The sequence below is a fragment of the Somniosus microcephalus genome, chromosome 30, assembly GCF_052327205.1.
Source record: "Somniosus microcephalus isolate GS21.2 chromosome 30, FLI_Smic_1.0, whole genome shotgun sequence".
NCBI classification, from domain to species: Eukaryota; Metazoa; Chordata; class Chondrichthyes; order Squaliformes; family Somniosidae; genus Somniosus; species Somniosus microcephalus.
This window is the reverse complement of record NC_141016.1, coordinates 40,306,241-40,327,870: the sequence shown is the minus strand read 5'-3', so window position 1 is coordinate 40,327,870 and position 21,630 is coordinate 40,306,241.

Genomic DNA, 21,630 nt, shown 5'->3' with positions numbered 1-21,630 from the left:
GAGGCACACGAAGGCAGGCGAGAGAGAGAGAGATGCTTCTCAGAAGCTATCTTTATATACCCCAACTTTGGGGCCGAGATGTTCCCACCCAAATCCAAGTTCATCTGGGCTAAAACAAAGGGATCCAAACCGTCCTATTGTCTGGGATGGGTTTTGAATAAAGCTTGGAGTGGTTTGAATGTGTCTTCATTCTGGGGCCGAAATGTTCCCGCCCACATCCGGAGTTTTCTGGGCTAACAAAAGGGATACAACTGCCCCATTGTCTAGTAATGGGTGATTCAAACCCATTAATTCTTAAACTGTTCCTTTTCTTAGTTTAAAAAGTCTCTTCCGTAGTTTCGGTGTGTTCTCATTGTGTGCTGGGCTTTGAATGGAGTTGGATTACTAGGTAAACAGAAGCCCTTTGTCCTGCGGTCACTGAAACCACAGCCTAAGTGGATAATTCTTTGTGTCAACATCCTTGCAGCAGTTTCGGTAAACAAACATCGATTGCCTCTGGAGGGAGGGGAAACTCCCTTTTGATTGACAGAATTTGACTGCCATGGCTTCACAGACACAGAAAGCAGCTTCCAGGCCCCTTAGTCCTTGGCCATGCTTTCTGACGGCCATTTTGTCCCTGGGCAAATTACCAAACTCAAGAGTGCATTTTTTAAATAAAATGTACTGTCTTAAAGTGTGCGAATTTTCCACAAAGTTCTTTGATTCCAGTGTTGTCCACGTGCTGCCTAGCTCAATGCAGCCTTTTGCGGTTCTGGGCATGTTTTAAAATATTGTCCAACCCAGAGGCAATTTAAATCACGCAAAGTCTTCGTCCACGATGTGGATTAATATTTCCCGATCTTTGGGGGCTGAGGGGATTTTGCGAACCCCTACAGAGGTACCAAAGGAATAGGGGGTGAGACCAAGGTGTGATGAGGTCCATGTGGTGATTTGGGTAGGGCCGGTATCGGCAGCATGTAGTCTTCAGTAAAGGGCATGGTGTGTCGCCACCCAGGATCCAAGATTCAGTCAGAACCATGTCAATGCAATCGTAGAAAGAAAATGTTTTCCCACATTACAACAGTGACTACACTCCAAAAGTACTTCATTGGCTGTAAAGCGCTCTGAGATGTCCGGTGGTTGTGAAAGGCGCTATATAAATGCAAGTCTTTCTTTCTTTCAATGCAGTCATCCACAATAAGGGCCTTGCTCGCGTGTGAATGGACATTCTGCAGGGATTTGCAGAGTGGGGTGGTGAGTGATCCACTGGAAAAGTCCAAGGGAATGGTACTGGGTCTGGTGAGCAGGACAGGAAGGAGGTTGGTTGGCAAGGTTCATCCCTGGAGGGTGTTCTCGGCGGGAATGTCAGCGGGAAGGGAGGATGGGATAGTTGGGGTTGTAGGAGGCAGAAATTTGGAGCTTCGATGGCCCTTCCAGATAATGCCAAGAGAGGTGCACGGGAACTGCAGGCATGATTCACGGAGATTCAAGCTTGGGATGGCAGGTGAGTAGGAAGGCAGAGGAATAGTGATGGACTGGGATTGGGGGACAAAGTACCCAGGAGGGGAGAGATGAAATATGGCAATAACTGGGTGATGGAAAGGGAGAAGATGGGAGCGAAGTGCCCAATTAGAAGTAATGGGCTTAGGTCTGGAGCGGCAGCCAGAATGTGCATGAGAATGGATCCTAGAAGGAATTTAGGTTACATAGACATGGCAGAGTTCGATTATAAAGACAGAGGAGGAAACAATGAAGGCATCTAAAGTTCAGGTCTGAGGTCCTGTGGTGGGTCTGAAGTTGACTTGGAGACGGGGAGTGAATCAGGAGCCATTGGAAGGGCAGAACGTCCAAGCACCCCTCCCACCCACCCCTTCAACAACCGTCTGCCCCAGCTGTGACAGAGACTGTAGGTCCCGCATTGGACTCATCAGTCACCCGAGAACTCATTTTTAATGTGGAAGCAAGTCATCCTCGGCTCCAAGGGACTGCCTAAGAAGAAGAGAAGAGCATCAGTGGGCACAATGCTGGTGGATCGGCAGGTCGAGCAGGAGTGGAGAGTCAACCATGAGAGGTGGATGCTGGGGTCCAGCCCAGGTGGGTACTGGTTTCAGGTACAGCCGTGGATCCGATATACTCACACAGGGAGTGAACAGAAAGAGGATTCACTCGGACAGAGTTGGGGTTCAATTTTAATACAGCTGTTTGTACCAGAAGAAGAGTTTTAAACGATTGAATGGATGAGATACAGATTTAAACTGAATTTAAAACCAGGCCTTCTAAACAGTGCCGTATTACCAGCGGTTTAAAATCTTTGTGGAATTCCAACAATGATTTCACTTCTAGGGATTGAGAGTTTGGGATTAGATAAAAACAATCAGCACAGCACCTCTGGGGGAAAAAATGTCTTTTATTGTTAGTTAAGTACTGTTGATAATGATCAGTGGGTAAAATTTAGAATGCAGAATTTAACACAAGAATATAAGAAATTACAAAAATGAGGGGCTGGAAAAGACCAGCTGGTCCATCAAGCCTACCCAACACATGATGGCCGGAGCATCATGACTTAAACCCTTCCTACCGCCGCCCCCCCTGCCCTGCCCTGCCCGCCGCCATGTAATCTCCCGGGAGAGGCAATAAACCTCCAAAGGTAGGCTAGATACCTGGCAAAGATTTCCTGGTGAGTGGCACTAATGTGTGTATACCAGATCCCCATTGACCATTGAATCTACACCATTGTTCAATTAAACAATATTGCATTTTAAATAAACATTTTAATAAATCAACCTATTTTTGCAGACGACACAAATGTAGCGTGCACTTTCTAAGTTGCTTTTTTTTTGGGATGGCTTCTCACGCCAGGACGCGGTGTTAACACTGTGTTGAAACCACTTGTGTGAAGCCAGAAGATTGCTTTTGTTGTCAGGCTCAATATAAAGATGTAAGTGGGAGGCTGGGTGCATTTACAGGTTTACAATTCTGTACCAGGACAGGTCAGTGTATTTACATTTAGCTGAGAGTCACAGGGTGGGAACTTCAGGCCTGTAGTTTAGGCGGAAGTGGTTCAGGTCCTCACATCACCACAAAGGATTAAAATTAGCCAAAGACCTGCTTTTTGGAATGGGGTGTGTGAGAAAGTAGGTCCAGTGGCAGGGTTATTCTGTTGGTAGCTATAAAGAGCTCATTTCCCCACCTTCCCTTCACCAGTACCACTGCCTGGTCTGAAATCCTAACTCGGGACAGACCAGACCAGAAATGGACCTTCCTGGTTTGTGTGTGTGACAGTACCGCACCGCGGCCAATTTATTTACGCCTCTGAAACGCCTTGGGACTTCTTTCTGCGCTAAAGGGTCCAAGTTGTTTTTCATTGTGTGAGCGTTACTCTGTGGGAAAAATCGTAATCTTACAGCACAGGAGGCGGCTCTTTGAAAGAGTTATCCAATTATCCAAGAGTTGGAATAAACGGCTCGTTTTCGGAGTGCCGCAAGGATCTGTCCTGGGACCCCAGCTGTTCACAATATATATAAATGATCTGGATCAGGGAATTGGATGCAATATTTCCAAATTCGCTGACGACACTAAACTAGGAGGAGGGGTGGGCTCTGATGAGGATGTCAGGAGGCTACAGTGCGATTTGGACAGGTTGGGGGAATGGGCGGATACGTGGCAGATGCACTATAATGTGGATAAATGCGAGGTTATCCACTTTGGGGGTAAAAACAGGAGGGTAGATTATTATCTAAATGGCAATAGATTGGGAGATGGGGAAGTGCAGAGGGACCTGGGTGTTCTTGTGCACCAGTCACTGAAGGAGAGCATGCAGGTGCAACAGGCGATTAAGAAGGCAAATGGTATGTTGGCCTTCATATCAAGGGGGTTCGAGTATAGGAATAGGGATACCTTACTACAGCTGTACAAGGTGCTGGTGAGACCGCATCTGGAGTATTGTGTACAGTTTTGGTCGCCCCATCTGCGGAAGGATGTTCTTGCCATGGAAAGAGTGCAACGGCGATTCACCAGGCTGATACCTGGAATGGCGGGAATGATCTACGAAGAGAGATTAAATAGTTTGGGCTTGTACTCACTGGAGTTTAGAAGATTGAGAGGGGATCTCATCGAAACATATAAAATTATGGCAGGCCTGGACAGGCTGAATTCAGAGAGAATGTTTCCAATGGCCGGGGAGCACAGAACCAGGGGCCACAGTCTAAAAATAGCGGGCAAATCATTTAAAACAGAGATGAGGAAGAATTTCTTCACTCAAAGAGTGGTGAGCCTGTGGAATTCCCTGCCACAGAGGGCTGTGAAGGCTAATTCAATAAATATTTTCAAGAGAGAATTGGATATATTTCTGAAGGCTAAGGGGATTAAGGGTTACGGAGAAAAGGCGGGGACGGGGTACTGAACTGGTAAGATCAGCTATGATCTCAGACGAAGATCAGCCATGATCTCATTGAATGGCGGAGCAGGCTCGAAGGGCCGAATGGCCTACTCCTGTTCCTATCTCTGTTTCTATGTTAGTCCCACTCCCCTGATCTTAATTGTTTTTCTTCAAGTATTTATCCAATTCTCTTGTGAATTATTATTGAATTTGGTTCCATCGCCCTTTCAGGCAGTGCATTCCAGATCATAACTCACTGCATAAAATGTATTTCCTCCTCTCCCCTCTGGTTCTTTTGCCAATTATCTTAAATCTGTGTCCTCTGGTTACCGACCTTCCTGCCAGTGGAAACAGTTTCTTCTCTACTCTATCAAAACCCCTCATGATTTGGAACACCTCTTAAATCTTCTCTTAACCTTCTCCGCTCTACGGAGAACAATACCAGCTTCTCCAGTCTCTCCACACAACTGAAGTCCCTCATCCCTGAATGGTTACAGCACAGAAGGAGGCCATTTGGCCCATCGAGCCCATGCCGGCTCTCTGCAAGAGCATTTCAGCCAGTCCCGCTCCCCCGGCCTTGCCCCGTAACCCTGCAATTTTTTTTCCTTCAGGTACTTATCCAATTCCCTTTTGAAAGGCACGATTGAGTCTGCCTCCACCACCCTCTCAGGCCGTGCATTCCCGATTCTAACCACTCGCTGCGTAAAAAAAGTTTTTCCTCATGTCGCCTTTGATTCTTCTGCCAATCACTTTAAATCTGTGTCCTCTGGTTCTCGACCCTTCCGCCAATGGAACAGTTTCTCTCTCTCTACTCTGTATAGACAGCTCATGATTTTGAACACCTCCATCAAATCTCCTCTCAACCTTCTCTGCTCCAAGGAGAACAACCCCAGCTTCTCCAGTCTAGCCACATAACTGAAGTCCTTCATCCCTGGAACCATTCTTTTAAATCTTTCCTCATACCCTCTCCAAGGCCTTAACATCCTTCCTAAAGTGTGGTGCCCAGAATTGAACACAATACTCCAGCTGAGACCTAACTCTATCTATTTATAAAGCCAAGGATCCCAATGCATTTTTTTTACAAAAAACAGATTTATCAACCTGTCCGGCCACCTTCGAAGATTTGTGTCCATACACCCCCAGGTCTCTCTCTTCCTGCACCCCCTTTGAAATTGTACCATTACCAAATGTTTTCATCATCAATAAAAATACTATCAAAAAAATTAGAATAATCATCCAATCTGGATGACATTGATAACACACTATATCTGTAAGATAGAAAAGCATTTCACATTGAATAATACTGAATTATTATTGCACATGGCCCATTTCAAGATGTCCTGTGTCCTCTCCATGAAGTCTTTGTGATTACCCCGAAATCTCAGGGTGTTTTTGACTAGGTACAGTTGTTTTGCTGCGCAGTCACAATAATAATGCGGCTCCGTACGGCTGGCCACCTTCCAGTGGCACCAGGCAACATGGGAGGCAGGTGGCAATGGTGCCGAGGGTCCATCACCAAGGAGGGGATCGCCAGCTGGTACCCAGGGTGTTGTTTATAGATGACTGGCGGGTAGGAAATGCCCTCGGGGCTGTGGGTGGAGCCGGTGTACGGACTGTGGCCATAAGCGGGCACACCTGAATATGGAAATAGTTGGGAAGCCAAGTCCCAGTGGAGGCTTTGTGCCCTGGAGTACTCCAGCTGACGCTTCAACTTCATTCGTCTGTTCTGAAACCAGGTCTTTACCTAAAAAAGACATCAAATTGAAACAGTTAATGAATTAACAAATAATAAACAGGGTCACTGATTTTTTGGTGACTGGAGTCAAAATTGTCTTTTTCTGGCGCGAGATTCCAGGATTTTTACTGAACCTGTGTTTGGGAATCAGTTTTCCCAATTCTGTCTGTGGCTAATTTGAAGGGTTAGGTTTATTATATAAGGTAACTTGATTAAATTCTTGTTTTTTTGATTACATGGGATCTGGATTTTTCCGTGATTTTCTTTTTCACCAGTATTTTGGGAATTGATTTCCACAGCTCCAATCGATGTTGCCGAGAATAATGTAAATCGGCGTCCTGAACAGCACAAGACACGAGGAGCACCCTCTTCTGAGCCCAGTGCATAAAACATACCAGCGTACAGATCAAGACGGCCCTGGGTTCAATCTCTGACCTATGTCGAGTTGGTTGTGAGGGATTAGGGGAGATACAATTGGCCTTTAGTGCCCCGTGTGTTAGGGAGGCAAGGCTTCGGCCAGGCGTCCTGCTCCTGATCACATCTAGCAACCCAGCTGGTAAATGAGCGGGTGAGGGCAGGACCAGGCCTGGTAATGATGGATCACATCTAGTAACCCAGCTGGTAAATGAGCGGGTGAGGGCAGGACCAGGCCTGGTAATGATGGATCACATCTAGTAACCCAGCTGGTAAATGAGCGGGTGAGGGCAGGACCAGGCCTGGTAATGATGGATCACATCTAGTAACCCAGCTGGTAAGTGAGCAGGTGGGGACAGGACCAGGCCTGGTAATGATGCCCCGCCACTTCCCGGTGCCATCACACGTGGAAGAACAATAATTGGGCTACATTTTGGAGTGTAGACACTGTTGTAATGTAGAAAACGCGACAGCCAATTTGCACACAGCAAGCTCCCACTAACAGCAATGTGATAATCTGTTTTTGTAACGTTGGTTGAGGGATAAATATTGGCCAGGACACCGGGGAGAACTCCCCTGCTCTTCTTCAAAATAGTGCCACGGGATCTGTGCGGACCTGAGCGGAAGTGGCGGCAGCAGAAAGGGCCCACGGGAGAAGGCCCAGGACACAGCGCGACCCTGAGCAGGAGCGCCGGTGGCAGAGGTGTAATGTATGTACCTTTGAGGGGGGGAACTACTTTGTACAGCTCATGTATACTGTAGTACCGGCCGTGACCACACCGGTATATAACGTTCAGTAGTAATCTGTACAGATCAGTTGCAGTCTGAGCCACGTTGAGTAAACATCGTTTATACCGTTCTCCGCAGTCTGTGTCTGTGTCACGGACGTAACATTGGCGACGAGGCAGGTTCGAACCTACCTGCAACTCTGCATCACCTCCCAGTGTAGCAGCAGCTAGAGCATGTGCTAAAGCTAAAGCGGCACAGGCTCGCGTGACCTTTGCTAAAAAGGAACTGGCTATGGAGAAAGAGAAGGTCCGACTACAAGCAAAGGCTGCTACATTGGACGCCACGCTGGAGGCACTACACATTGAGAAAGAAGCAGCTGCCGCTGCTGCTGAGGCGGAGATATGGGAAGCGGCACTAGAAGCAGAGGTGGGAGAGCACCGCAGCATTGCTCGTCCTACATCACCTCAAAGCACTGAGAGGCGGACAAGCGACTCTGTCCAGGAGCAGGCTAGGATACGCACAGACATCTCCTCCTTCCCAAACTTTGAACCATTGCACGAGAACACGGAATCGCCATCACCAGCCCAACATGAGGTCACTCAGGTGAATCATTCACGCTACACTGATGACGACCCCTTCCTTGTTATTGATGACTTGTCACACGAAGGAGAGTTTGCAGCGCTCCCGAAGAAACCTGTGCCTCAATCCGCCGCTCCCAACCACTTGGAAGGTACTCATGCCAAAATTCCACACATCAAAAAAGAACCCTTTTCAAAGGCTAGAACAGGTCACCCTGCATGGCAGTCTCCCATCCAATCGCAGCCCTTCCAATGCGATCATACTCTGGCAACCCATGCACAGACTCCTAATATGACAGGCATTGCCCAATATTTGGCACGTAGAGAACTTGTAATCACAGGTCTCACAAAATTTGACGACAAGCCAGAGAGTTTTAGAGCATGGCAGTCATCCTTCCTTAATGCCACTGGCGGCTTGAGCCTGAGTGCTAGTGAGGAGTTGGATTTGTTGTCATCATGGCTGGGCAAAGAATCGTCAGAACATGCCCGTAGGATCCTGTTTGTGTACACAAATGACCCAAGCACAGCCCTTAGAATGGTCTGGGCAAGACTCGGAGTGTTACTGCGCTCCTGAGGTGATAGAGAAAGCCCTCTTCAGTAAGCTGGAAAACTTTCCTAAAATAGGTAACAGAGACTACCTTAAGTTTAGAGAACTCGGAGACCTTGTAATGGAGTTACTGGCAGCCAAAACAGATGGATACTGTAGTGTATGTACCTTTCAGGGGAGAACTACTTTTTACAGCTCCTGTATACTGTAGTACCGGCAGTGACCACACCTGTATATAAACCCTGAGTAGGGATCTGTACACTTGGTTTTAGAGTAACCCTCATCCAGTAAACACCTGTTGATTGTTCCCTGCGGTCTCTTGTCTCATTATTGAAGGAAATACAACATCAAGATACACGGATCCAACAGTGGCAACGAGACGATTCAAACCTACCTGCAACTCTGCATCACCTCCCAGGGATTCGCTCCTGGAGAACAGTGAAAGAAGAAGGCCGAGTCCAGAAGCACGGGCGTCGACCATCCAGCGGAGATTTGAGCATCGCAGGGGAGGCTGTTGAGAGCTGGGCTTGGTTCTCCAGTCACGGTGGTCCAGCTAAACGGGCTGGCAACAGGTACGGCGCAGACCCTTCCCGGACAGCGGCGGCTAGAGCTGACCGACGGCACAGAAAAGGCCGAGCAGCGTCGACAGGAGAAGAGAGAGGGTAAAGCGCACAGAGCGCAGCCGGTGTTCAAGGGCCGAGCAGCGGCAAAGAGAGAGAGAGGCGCGCAGGAAAATGCGCAGAGCGCAGCCGGTGTTCAAGGGCCGAGCCACAGCGGAGAAGAAGGGAGAGCGCGGGAGACGCCATTAAGAAGGGAGAGTGCGGGAGACGCCATTTTGAGCCGCAGCGGAGAAGAAGGGAGAGCGCGGGAGACGCCATTTTGAGCCGCAGCGGAGAAGAAAGGAGAGCGCGGGAGACGCCATTTTGAGCCACAGCGGAGAAGAAGGGAGAGCGCGGGAGATGCCATTTTGAGCCAGTCTAACCACACCCAAAAATGCCGAAGAGCGGCAGTATCACAGCATTCGACAATGAAGTCGAAGATTGGACGACATATGTCGAACGCATTGAAGTATACTGCAAGGCGAATGAAGTGCCAGATGACAAGACAGCGCTGGTATTGTTGAATTCAATGGGTGCAAAAACGTATGGCTTACTGCGAAACCTAGTAACCCCAGAGAAACCAGCGGAAAAGAATTTTGAAGACATAGTGTCAATCCTACGGGACCACTTAAACCCCACACCGCTGCTGATAGCAGAAAGATTTAAGTTTCACAAAAGGAACCAGCATAAAGATGAAAGTAATGCTGAGTATTTAACGAAACTGCGCAAGCTATCGAAACACTTCCAGTTTGGAACGGGACTAGCAGATACTTTAAGGGACAAAAACCGGCGCCAAAGCAGAAGCCCGACCAGTTCGGGCAGGGAGCAGCAGCGGAGAGCAGCAGAGGCCCGGCTTAAAAACCGGCGCCAAAGCAGAAGCCCGACCAGTTCGGGCAGGGAGCAGCAGCGGAGAGCAGCAGAGGCCCGGCTTAAAAACCGGCGCCAAGGCAGAAGCCCGACCAGTTCGGGCAGGGAGCAGCAGCGGAGAGCAGCAGAGGCCCGGCTTAAAAACCGGCGCCAAAGCAGAAGCCCGACCAGTTCGGGCAGGGAGCAGCAGCGGAGAGCAGCAGAGGCCCGGCTTAAAAACCGGCGCCAAAGCAGAAGCCCGACCAGTTCGGGCAGGGAGCAGCAGCGGAGAGCAGCAGAGGCCCGGCTTAAAAACCGGCGCCAAAGCAGAAGCCCGACCAGTTCGGGCAGGGAGCAGCAGCGGAGAGCAGCAGAGGCCCGGCTTAAAAACCGGCGCCAAAGCAGAAGCCCGACCAGTTCGGGCAGGGAGCAGCAGCGGAGAGCAGCAGAGGCCCGGCTTAAAAACCGGCGCCAAAGCAGAAGCCCGACCAGTTCGGGCAGGGAGCAGCAGCGGAGAGCAGCAGAGGCCCGGCTTAAAAACCGGCGCCAAAGCAGAAGCCCGACCAGTTCGGGCAGGGAGCAGCAGCGGAGAGCAGCAGAGGCCCGGCTTAAAAACCGGCGCCAAAGCAGAAGCCCGACCAGTTCGGGCAGGGAGCAGCAGCGGAGAGCAGCAGAGGCCCGGCTTAAAAACCGGCGCCAAAGCAGAAGCCCGACCAGTTCGGGCAGGGAGCAGCAGCGGAGAGCAGCAGAGGCCCGGCTTAAAAACCGGCGCCAAAGCAGAAGCCCGACCAGTTCGGGCAGGGAGCAGCAGCGGAGAGCAGCAGAGGCCCGGCTTAAAAACCGGCGCCAAAGCAGAAGCCCGACCAGTTCGGGCAGGGAGCAGCAGCGGAGAGCAGCAGAGGCCCGGCTTAAAAACCGGCGCCAAAGCAGAAGCCCGACCAGTTCGGGCAGGGAGCAGCAGCGGAGAGCAGCAGAGGCCCGGCTTAAAAACCGGCGCCAAGGCAGAAGCCCGACCAGTTCGGGCAGGGAGCAGCAGCGGAGAGCAGCAGAGGCCCGGCTTAAAAACCGGCGCCAAAGCAGAAGCCCGACCAGTTCGGGCAGGGAGCAGCAGCGGAGAGCAGCAGAGGCCCGGCTTAAAAACCGGCGCCAAAGCAGAAGCCCGACCAGTTCGGGCAGGGAGCAGCAGCGGAGAGCAGCAGAGGCCCGGCTTAAAAACCGGCGCCAAAGCAGAAGCCCGACCAGTTCGGGCAGGGAGCAGCAGCGGAGAGCAGCAGAGGCCCGGCTTAAAAACCGGCGCCAAAGCAGAAGCCCGACCAGTTCGGGCAGGGAGCAGCAGCGGAGAGCAGCAGAGGCCCGGCTTAAAAACCGGCGCCAAAGCAGAAGCCCGACCAGTTCGGGCAGGGAGCAGCAGCGGAGAGCAGCAGAGGCCCGGCTTAAAAACCGGCGCCAAAGCAGAAGCCCGACCAGTTCGGGCAGGGAGCAGCAGCGGAGAGCAGCAGAGGCCCGGCTTAAAAACCGGCGCCAAAGCAGAAGCCCGACCAGTTCGGGCAGGGAGCAGCAGCGGAGAGCAGCAGAGGCCCGGCTTAAAAACCGGCGCCAAAGCAGAAGCCCGACCAGTTCGGGCAGGGAGCAGCAGCGGAGAGCAGCAGAGGCCCGGCTTAAAAACCGGCGCCAAAGCAGAAGCCCGACCAGTTCGGGCAGGGAGCAGCAGCGGAGAGCAGCAGAGGCCCGGCTTAAAAACCGGCGCCAAAGCAGAAGCCCGACCAGTTCGGGCAGGGAGCAGCAGCGGAGAGCAGCAGAGGCCCGGCTTAAAAACCGGCGCCAAAGCAGAAGCCCGACCAGTTCGGGCAGGGAGCAGCAGCGGAGGAGGAGCAGAGGCCCGGCTTAAAAACCGGCGCCAAAGCAGAAGCCCGACCAGTTCGGGCAGGGAGCAGCAGCGGAGGAGGAGCAGAGGCCCGGCTTAAAAACCGGCGCCAAAGCAGAAGCCCGACCAGTTCGGGCAGGGAGCAGCAGCGGAGAGCAGCAGAGGCCCGGCTTAAAAACCGGCGCCAAAGCAGAAGCCCGACCAGTTCGGGCAGGGAGCAGCAGCGGAGGAGGAGCAGAGGCCCGGCTTAAAAACCGGCGCCAAAGCAGAAGCCCGACCAGTTCGGGCAGGGAGCAGCAGCAGAGGCCCGGCTTAAAAACCGGCGCCAAAGCAGAAGCCCGACCAGTTCGGGCAGGGAGCAGCAGCGGAGGAGCAGCAGAAGCCCGGCTTAAAAACCGGCGCCAAAGCAGAAGCCCGACCAGTTCGGGCAGGGAGCAGCAGCGGAGGAGCAGCAGAAGCCCGGCTTAAAAACCGGCGCCAAAGCAGAAGCCCGACCAGTTCGGGCAGGGAGCAGCAGCGGAGGAGCAGCAGAAGCCCGAGACCAAATCAACATCAGAGGAGAGAGGTAAAAAATAATCAGAGTGTGACGTCACCAGGGAGCACGTAAGTGATTGGTTGGTGAGTATTTCTCTCTTTTCAGTACAAGCTTGAATTCTGTGGTGTTAAATTTCTCGGGATTAAGGTGTAGTGGGGACAGTTGGTAAATAAAGCGCCCTAGAGTATATCTGTAACTGGGGTATTGAATTAATTTTTAAATTAATTAAAGGAGTAAGTCATGGCAGGAGAGCTCAGACCCGTGTTCTGCTCCTCTTGCTCCATGTGGGAAATCAGGGACGCTGCCAGTGTCCCTGACGACCATGTGTGCGGGAAATGCATCCAGCTGCAGCTACTTGTAGACCGCATTGCGGCGCTCGAGCTGCGGGTGGATGGGTTGTGGAGCATGCGCGATGCTGAGAGGCTCGTGGATACCACGTTTAGCGAGTTGTGCACGCCTCAGGGTAGGGCAGCACAGGGAGTGACCATCAGGCGGAGCAACAAAGGCAGGCAGGTAGTGCAGGGAACCCCTGCGGACATCCCCCTTTCAAACAGGTATACCGCTTTGGATACTGTTGAGGGGGATGACTCACCAGGGGAAGGCAGCAGCAGCCAACTTCCTGGCACTGGGGGTGCTCCTGCTGCCCAGGAGGGGGGGAAAAAGAGTGGGAGAGCAATAGTGGTAGGGGATTCTATAGTAAGGGGAACAGATAGGCGTTTCTGTGGCCGCAAACGTGACTCCAGGATGGTTTGTTGCCTCCCTGGTGCCAGGGTCAAGGATGTCACTGAGCGGCTGCAGGGCATTCTGGAGGGGGAGGGTGAACAGCCAGTGGTCGTGGTCCACATTGGTACCAACGACATAGGTAAAAAGAGGGATGAGGTCCTGCATCAAGAATTTAGGGAGCTAGGTAACAGATTAAAGGGCAGGACCTCAAAGGGTGTAATCTCTGGATTACTCCCAGTGCCACGTGCTAGTAAGTATAGGAATGGGAGGATAGAGCAGATGAATGCGTGGCTAAAGAGTTGGTGTAGGGGGGAGGGTTTTACTTTCCTGGATCACTGGGCCTGCTTCTGGGAAAGGTGGGACTTGTACAAGTCGGACGGGTTGCACCTGAACCAGAGCGGGACAAATATCCTTGCGGGGAGGTTTGCTAGCACTGTCGGGGGGGGTTTAAACTAACTTGGCAGGGGGATGGGATACAGAGGGAAGCTGAAATAGGGGGGGATGTGCTGCCAATTATGGAGGAAAAAACAAGTCAGCTTGGTAGACAGGGCAAATATATAAGGGCAAGGCTGGATGGCATCTATTTTAATGCAAGGAGTCTTGCAAATAAGGTGGATGAACTGAAGGTGTTGATAAACACATGGGAGTATGATATTGTTGCTATCACGGAGACATGGTTGAGGGAGGGGCAAGACTGGCAGCTCAATATTCCGGGGTACAGAATCTTCAGGCGAGACAGAGGGGGAGGTATAAGAGGAGGGGGTGTCGCAATATTAATTAAGGAGTCAATTACTGCAGTAAGGAGGGATGATATATTAGCAGGGTCCTCTAATGAGGCCATATGGGTGGAGCTTAAAAACAAAAAGGGGGCAAGCACTTTGCTGGGAGTGTACTATAGGCCTCCAAACAGTCAGGGGGAAATAGAGGAACAGATATGTAGGCAAATCTCAGAGAAATGTGCAAATAATAGGGTAATAATAATGGGGGATTTCAACTTCCCCAATATTAACTGGGATAGTCAAAGTGTGAAAGGCTCAGAGGGTGTAGAATTCTTAAAGTGCATCCAGGAGAGCTTTTTGAGCCAGCATGTAGAAAGTCCTACAAGAGAGGGGGCGATACTGGACCTAATTCTAGGGAATGTGGCCGGCCAAGTGGAAAAAGTGCTAGTAGGTGAGCACTTTGGTGATAGTGACCATAATATGGTAAGATTTAAGGTGGTCATGGAAAAGGACAGGGATGGGCCGGAAATAAAGGTTCTAAATTGGGGGAAGGCCGATTTTAATAGGATAAGGCAGGATCTGGCCAAAATGGACTGGGATCAGCTACTTGTAGGAAAATCCGCATCGGAGCAATGGGAGGCTTTCAGAAGGGAGATTGAGATCATACAAGGGCAACATGTTCCCATAAATGTCAAGAGTGGTTCCAAAAACCACAGGGAACCGTGGATGTCAGGGGATATACGGGAATGGATTAGGAAAAAAAGGAGGGCTTTTGGTAGATACAAAAGGCTAAAGACGGAGGAAGCCCTAGAGGAGTACAAAAAGTGCAGGGGGATACTTAAAAAAGAAATTAGGAGATCAAGGAGGGGCCATGAAATAACACTGGCGAGCAAAATAAAGGAAAATCCGAAGATGTTTTATAAGTATATTAAGGGTAAAAGGATAACTAGGGAAAAAATAGGGCCCATTAGGGACAAAAGTGGCAATCTGTGTGTGGAGCCGGAAGATGTAGGAGGGGTTCTAAATGAATTTTTTGCATCTGTTTTCACTATGGAGAAGGACGATGTAGACATAGAAATAGGGCGGGGGGACTGTGATATGCTCGAACATATTAACATCGAGAGGGAGGAGGTATTGGCGGTTATAGCTGGCCTAAAAATGGATAAATCCCCAGGCCCGGATGAAATGTACCCCAGGCTGCTGTGTGAGGCAAAGGAGGAGATTGCGGGGGCTCTAACACATATATTCAGGACCTCTCTGGCCACAGGGGATGTGCCAGAGGACTGGAGAACCGCTAATGTAGTACCATTATTCAAGAAGGGTAGTAGGGAAAAACCGGGGAACTACAGGCCGGTGAGCCTAACATCAGTGGTAGGAAAATTACTGGAAAAAATCCTGAGGGACAAAATTTGTCTCCACTTGGAGAGGCAAGGATTAATCAGGGATAGTCAACATGGCTTTGTCAAGGGAAGATCATGTCTGACTAATTTGATTGAATTTTTTGAGGGGGTGACTAGGTGTGTGGATGAGGGTAACGCAGTGGATGTGGTATACATGGATTTCAGTAAGGCCTTCGATAAAGTCCCGCACAGGAGACTGGTCAAGAAGGTAAGAGCCCATGGAATCCAGGGTGCCTTGGCACATTGGATACAAAACTGGCTTAGTGGCAGAAGGCAGAGGGTGATGGTCGAAGGTTGTTTTTGTGACTGGAAACCTGTGGCCAGTGGGGTACCACAGGGATCGGTGCTGGGTCCCTTGCTGTTTGTGGTCTACATTAATGACTTGGATATGAATGTAAAGGGTATGATCAGTAAATTCGCGGATGATACTAAAATTGGTAGGGTGGTAAATAGCGAGGAGGGTAGCCTCAGTCTGCAGAACGATATAGATGGGTTGGTCAGATGGGCGGAACAGTGGCAAATGGAATTTAACCCGGAAAAGTGCGAGGTGATGCACTTTGGGGGGTCTAACAAGGCAAGGGAATACACAATGAAGGGAAAGACCCTAGGCAAGACGGAGGGTCAGAGGGATCTGGGTGTGCAGGTACACAGATCCCTGAAGGCGGCGGAACAGGTGGATAAGGTGGTAAAAAAGGCATATGGGATACTTGCCTTCATTAGCCGAGGCATTGAATATAAGAGCAAGGAGGTTATGATGGAGCTGTATAAAACACTGGTTAGGCCACAGCTGGAATACTGTGTGCAGTTCTGGTCGCCACACTACAGGAAAGATGTGATCGCGTTAGAGAGGGTGCAGAGGAGGTTCACCAGGATGTTACCAGGGCTGGAGCGCTTCAGCTATGAAGAGAGACTGGGCAGATTGGGTTTGTTTTCCTTGGAGCAGAGGAGGCTGAGGGGGGACATGATTGAGGTGTACAAAATTGTGAGGGGCATAGATAGGATGGATGCTGAGGAGCTTTTCCCCTTAGTAGAGGGGTCAATAACTAGGGGGCATAGATTCAAGGTAAAGGGCAGGAGGTTTAGAGGGGATTTGAGAAAGAACTTTTTCACCCAGAGGGTGGTTGGAGTCTGGAACTCACTGCCTGAAAGGGTTGTGGAGGCAGAAACCCTCACAACATTTAAGAAGCATTTGGATGAGCATTTGAAATGCCATAGCATACAAGGCTACGGGCCAAATGCTGGAATATGGGATTAGATTAGACAGGGCTTGATGGCCGGCATGGACACGATGGGCCGAAGGGCCTCTATCCGTGCTGTATTACTCTATGACTCTATGACTCTATGACAAGTTCGTGTGTGGGCTTCAAAGTGAAGGAACCCAGAAACGGCTTCTATCAGAAAAGGATCTTACGCTGGACAAGGCTTTCAGCATGGCAGTATCACACGAAGCAGCAGCACGGGGCGCGGCTGAGATACAACGGAGACCGCACGAATATGGCACAAATGAAATGGCATACGGAACAGTGAAGTGCTATCGCTGCGGCAGAACAACACACAACCATAAGGATTGCTGGTTCAAGGACCAAGTGTGCAGAGTGTGGAAAATTAGGACACATAGCAAGAGTCTGCAGGTCGGAAAAGAAAACCAGCAGCAAGAAATCTCCACAGGAGAAGTACAAGAAGGTACATAAGGTGACGGAGAGTAGTTCAGACGAACAGAAAAGGGATACAGACTCCGGAAGCAAGGAGCTGGGTTGTCTGAAACTACATAATGTGATCAAAACGGAGGATCACCAAACTATCTGGATCACGCTCAAGATAGCCAGAGTCCAAGTGAAAATGGAATTGGACACAGGATCAGCCCTAGCAATCATAAACCGAAGGGACTACAAGCGGCTATTCTCACATATACACTTGAGAGATACAGAGATCGTCTTGAAGACGTACACGGGGCAAAAAGTCTACCCCAAAGGAAAAATAAGGGTGAACATTATATATAATGGCAAGGAAACACCAAAAATGGACCTATATGTATTGCCAGAGGGAGGACCACCACTACTAGGACGTGAATGGATCCGGAAGATACAGCTAGATTGGCATTCCATACAAGCACTGACTGTAGATGCCAAAAAGGATGACGACGTCACAACTGGACGACTGTCAAAAATGCTAACTGACGCACAAGAAGTGTTCCAGGAGGAACTCGGAACACTAAAAGGCATAACAGCGACGATCAAAATAGAGCCATAGAGTCATAGAGTTATACAGCACAGAAAGAGGCCCTTCGGCCCATCGTGTCTGCGCCGACCATCAATCCCTGTCCAGTCTAATCCCATTTTCCAGCATTTGGTCCATAGCCTTGTATGCAATGGCATTTCAAGTGCTCATCCAAATGCTTCTTGAATGTTCTGAGGGTTCCTGCCTCTACCACCCTTTCAGGCAGTGAGTTCCAGATTCCAACCACCCTCTGGGTGAAAAAGTTCCTCCTCAAATCCCCTCCAAACCTCCTGCCCCTTACCTTGAATCTATGCCCCCTTGTTATTGACCCCCCTACTAAGGGGAAAAGTACCTCCTTATCTACCCTATCTATGCCCCTCATCATTTTGTACACCTCAATCAGGTCCCCCCTCAGCCTTCTTTGCTCCAAGGAAAACAACCCCAGCCTGTCCAGTCTTTCTTCATAGCTGAGGCGCTCCATCCCAGGTAACATCCTGGTGAATCTTCTCTGCACCCTCTCCAAAGCAATCACATCTTTCCTATAGTGAGGCGACCAGAACTGCACACAGTACTCCAGCTGTGGCCTCACCAGCGTTTTGTACAGTTCCATCATAACCTCCCTGCTCTTATATTCTATGCCTCGGCTAATGAAGGCAAGTATCCCATATGCCTTTTTAACCACCTTATCTACCTGTTCCGCTGCCTTCAGGGATCTATGTACATGTACACCAAGGTCCCTCTGACCCTGTGTACTTCCTAGGGTCCTACCACTCATTGTGTATTCCCTTGCCTTATTTGTCCGTCCAAAATGCATCACATCGCACTTTCAGGGTTAAATTCCATTTGCCACTTTTCCGCCCATCTGACCAACCCGTTTATATCGTCCTGTAGCCTGAGGCTTTCCTCCTCGCAATTTACCACCCCACCAATTTTCGTGTCATCTGCAAACTTACTGATCATACCTTTTACATTCTCATCCAAATCATTTATGTAGATCACAAACAGCAAGGGTCCCAGCACCGATCCCTGAGGTACCCCACTGGACACAGGCTTCCAGTCACAAAAGCAACCTTCGACCATCACCCTCTGCCTCCTGCCACTCAGCCAGTTTAGGATCCAACGCGCCAAGGCACCCTGGATCCCATGGGCTCTTACCTTCTTGACCAGTCTCCTATGCGGGACTTTGTCAAAAGCTTTACTGAAGTCCATGTAAACCACATCCACAGCATTTCCCTCATCCACACACCTAGTCACCCCCTCGAAAAATTCAATCAGATTGGTCAGACATGATTTACCCTTGACAAAGCTATGCTGACTATCCCCGATTAACCCTTGCCTCTCCAAGTGGAGACTAATTTTGTCCCTCAGAATTTTTTCCAATATAGGAAAATAGAGGAAAATGCAAGCCCAAAGTTTTTAAAGGCCTTATGCGATCCGCCCAGCCGTCGAAGCAGAGCTGGAAGGTTTGGAACGTTCAGGAGTACTGTCCAAAGTGGACTGGAGCGAGTGGGCTACACCCATCATTCCTGTAATGAAGAGGTCATTGAGTAATATGCCTGGGGAACCAAAGAAGGTTCGCATCTGTGGGGACTTTAAGGTGACAGTGAACCCAATCCTTCACATGGTACAATATCCGCTTCCGCGGATTGAAGATATTTTCGCCTCACTATCTGGAGGGAACGCTTCACTAAGATTGATCTGGCCCAGGCGTACCTGCAAATGGAGGTAGAAGAAGCTTCGAAACAGTACCTCACGATCAACACTCATAAAGGTCTAAACCAATACAACTGGATGGTGTTCGGGGTAGCATCAGCTCCGGCTGTTTGGCAAAGGGCAATAGATGAAGTCCTGCAAGGGATTCCAGGGACCCAGTGTTATTTGGATGACATCCTGGTCATGGGCGAAAATGACAGTGATCACCTCGCCAACCTGGAGCAGGTGCTCACTAGATTGAAGGAATATGGGCTCCGAGCAAATCGCCACAAATGCGAGTTTTTCCAGAAGCTGATCTCGTATTGTGGCCATGTTATTGATGAAGAGGGGTTACATAAGTCCCCTGAAAATATTGAGGCAGTAGTCAAGGCTCCAGCACCAGAAAATGTGTCACAACTGAGGTCGTTCCTCGGGCTGGTGAACTACTACCATAAGTTCTTGCCGAATTTGTCTACCGTACTACACCCACTGAACACCCTACTGCAAACGGGGGTACCATGGAAGTGGACTGACGAATGTAAACGAACTTTCCAGAAGAGCAAAGAATTGATCACATCAAAAGAGGTGTTGGCTCATTTCAACCCAGCACTACCAATTCGGTTGGCGTGTGATGCATCACCCTATGGCATTGGAGCGGTGCTGTCGCACAAATTCTCGGATGGCTCAGAGAGGCCAATAGCCTTTGCGTCACAATCACTAACCTCAGCCGAATGTAACTACGCCCAGATTGACAGGGAGGTCCTCAGCCTAGTGTGGGGAGTGAAAAAGTTCAACCACTATCTGCACGGGCAGAAGTTCACCTTGCTGACTAACCACCAACCACTTGTCTCCATCTTTAATCCAAAGAAGGGCGTTCCGGCGATGACTGCGCAACGTCTACAAAGATGGTCCCTTTTTCTAGGGGTGAACCAATATGAAATCAAGTATAAGGGCACGAAACAGCATGGAAACGCTGATGGGCTATCACGCCTGCCACTGCCTACTGCAGAGGAAGCACCAGCAGTGGACCCTGTCGAAATATTTCATTTGACTATAATTGAACGATTGCCAGTAACTAACGCTGGTATAGAGAAGGAGACCCGAAATGACCCGATACTGTCTCGGGTATATGATTTGACGGTGAAGGGATGGCCAACACATGGTGACTCACTGTTGCCAGCATTCTCATCCAGAAGAGAACAGCTGTCAGTATGCCAGGGGACCTTGATGTGTGGATCCCGAGTGGTAATTCCACCCAAGTTAAGGGAGAGAGTGCTCAATGAGCTTCACGAAGGCCATCTGGGCAGGGTGAAAATGAAAAGCCTTGCTCGGGCTTATGTGTGGTGGCCGGGGATCGATCAGCAAATTGAGGACCTGACAAAGAGCTGCTCAGAATGCCAGAAGGTCCAAAATGCACCACCACATGCCCCTCTACACCCATGGGAGTGGCCCTCATCTCCATGGCAACAGGTGCATATTGATTTTGCTGGTCCATTCATGGACTCAATGTTTTTAATAGCCGTGGATGCGCACTCGAAATGGCCTGAGGTGATCAAAATGTCCTCCACCACCACGGAGAAAACTATTGCAGTCCTACGGACCATATTTGCCAGGAACGGCTTACCAGAGCAGATTTGCTCTGATAACGGACCACAGTTTGTGTCCGAGGAGTTTCGAAGATTTATGAAGAGGAATGGGGTAAAGCATTACACATCCGCCCCGTATCATCCAGCCACAAATGGATTGGCTGAGAGGTTCGTACAAACCTTTAAGAAAGCAGTAAGGGTCATGTGCGATGACGACATTCCACTGCAGCACAAGGTGGACAATTTCCTGTTAGCCTACAGAAATGCGACATATGCAGTCACCAACCAGACCCCGGCCATGATGTTCTTTAACCGAAGGTTGAGATCTCGTATGGATTTGCTCAGACCAAATGTACGAAGAGATGTTGAGAATAAGCAATTCCAGCACATCAATGAGAAGCCGACAAGGAGCTTCAATGTAGGCAACCAGTCTTGGCCCGCGACTACTGAACAGAGAAATGGCAACCAGGAACGATATGCACACGGCAGGGGCCACTAATGTACACAGAGGATGTTGGGGAGAACATTGTGAGATGCCATGTTGACCAGATCCTAGAGTCACAGGAACGAGTCAACCCCATGTCTCGCCCATACGTACCTGGTGATGAACTCGACATACCGGTAGCATCTACCCCAGAAACAGTAGCATCGGAAGCTGATGAACCAACCGACGACAGGGGGCCAGAATCGCCTCAGCACCAAGAGCAAGACACTCAGGAAAGGCGCTATCCAGAAAGGATCAGGAAGCCACCCCAAAGACTGAATTTATAAATAGACTATTTTCAGTTAATGTTGCATGTTAAAAGTGTTAATTGCAATTAGTTGATATTTAATTGTTAAATGAATGTTATGGTACTGTTAATCTAAAAGGGGAGGAATTGTAGTGTGTGTACCTTTAAGGGGAGAACTACTTTTTACAGCTCCTGTATACTGTAGTACCAGCAGTGACCACACCTGTATATAACACTGAATAGGGATCTGTACAGTTAGTTTTAGAGTAACCCTCATCCAGTAAACACCTGTTGATTGTTCCCTGCAGTCTCTTGTCTCATTATTGAAGGAAACACAACATCAAGATACACGGATCCA